Raw genomic sequence first — 1,940 nt, 5'->3', positions numbered from 1 at the left:
CAAAAAAAAAAAAAAAAAAAAAAAAAAAAAGGCATATTTCTGTCTATTCAGATCAAATCTTGTATGGATCCTTTGTTATATCATATTACATATGGTGGGTTACCTATGAAGGATGTAATATGCATATGGCTCCATTAATGCAATGTTAAATTCTATGATATTGGATATTGTCCTCTGCTTGTGTAAGATAATGTCTGTTCTCAGGAAATTTAAACTGAAATATTTAGGAAGAAAAAGTGTAAACCTCTTGAATGATTCAGAAAAATACAAATCAATGGATAGTGGGAATAGAAAAAATGATAAAGCAAACGTTATATTAGCAATTAATAAATTTGTGTGAAGGGTATACAGAGTTTCTTTGTGCCATTCTTACAGCTATTCTGTAATTCTGAAATTGTTTCTGAATACAAGTTTATTATGTATATATATGAAGAGGGAGGACTTCTCTTCACCTCCACTGCTATCATCATCCTAATATGACCTACAAAATCTCTCTTCTGAATTCCTGTAATAGCTTCCTAACTGTTCTCTCTGCTTCTGTCCTAATCCACCTGGAGTCTGTTCTTGCAGCAGCCTGAGTGAGCCTTTGAAAATACGTAGCAGGTAGACTCTAGGATGACCAGTGTGGGCCCCATAACCCTTGCCTCTTGGTGTTCAAGCCTTCATATGACTTGTATCCTTGAGTGTGGGCCTGACCTGTAACTTGCTTCTAAACAAATAAAATATGCCAAAGGTGCTGGGATATACATGACTATGTATTCATGATTGTGCTATATAAGATAGTAAGGCCTATCTTGCTGGATTCTCTCCCTCCTCTGCAGACTTGATGAAATAAGCAGCCATGTTGGTAGACCTACATATTCATCTGCAGGCAGGTTTTAGGAGCTGAGGGTAACCTTCACCAGCAGCAAGAAATTGAAGACTTCAGTCCTACAACTGTAAGAAAGTAAGTTCTAGTGGTAGCCTCAATGAGTTTCAAAGTGAATCCTTCCCCAATTGAGTCACTCATGAGACCCCAGCCCTGACTGACATTTTGAGTGCAGCTTTGTAAGGTTTTGAAGCAGACAACTCAGTTAAGCTGTGACTGAATTCCTGAAAATCTGAAACAATGTGTTTGTGTTGTTTTAAGCCATAACACTTTTGGTGTCTTTTACACGACAATAGAAATATAATAGAAAACATAAATTTGGAATGTGTCTTTGTGCAAGTCATGACTTCAATGGCTCCAAACTCAGAGTTAAAACAGTCTCTTACTGCCTGTAGCTTTAATCCACACTAGCCTCCTGTTTCATGCATTCACTGGATATATACTTGCTTATTTATTTTTTAAGATTAAAAACAAAAAAAAAAGACCAGGCACGGTGGCTCACGCCTGTAATCCCAGCACTTTGGGAGGCCGAGGAGGGCATATCATGAGGTCAAGAGATCGAGAACATCCTGGCCAACATGGTGAAACCCCGTCTCTACTAAAAATACAAAAATTAGCTGGGCATGGTGGTGCATGCCTGTAGTCCCAGCTACTCAGGAGGCTGAGGCAGGAGAATTGCTTGAACCCAGGAGGCAGAGGTTGCAGTGAGCCGAGATCGGGCCACTGCACTCCAGCCTGGTGACAGAGTGAGACTCTGTTTCAAAAGAAAAAAAAAAAAAGACTAAAAAAAGTAGAGATGGGGGTCTTAATATGTTGCCCAAGCTGGTCTTGAATTCCTGGCCTCAAGCAATCTTCTCATGTTGGCTTCCCAAAGTGCTGGGATTACAGGCGTGAGCCACAGCACCCAGCCCTGGATATTATATGCTTGTTTTAAAGCCTATGCCAGGAAATCCACTTCCTACCCCAATCTCCACATGGCTCAGCCCCTCTTCTCCCTATGGACTTTGGTCTATGTCACATTCGTAATAAACTCTTTCCTGATCATTCTTTTTTTTTTTTTTTTTTTTTTTTT

This window comes from Theropithecus gelada, chromosome 19, assembly GCF_003255815.1.
Source record: "Theropithecus gelada isolate Dixy chromosome 19, Tgel_1.0, whole genome shotgun sequence".
Taxonomy (NCBI): Eukaryota; Metazoa; Chordata; class Mammalia; order Primates; family Cercopithecidae; genus Theropithecus; species Theropithecus gelada.
Note: the sequence above shows the minus strand (reverse complement) of the source record.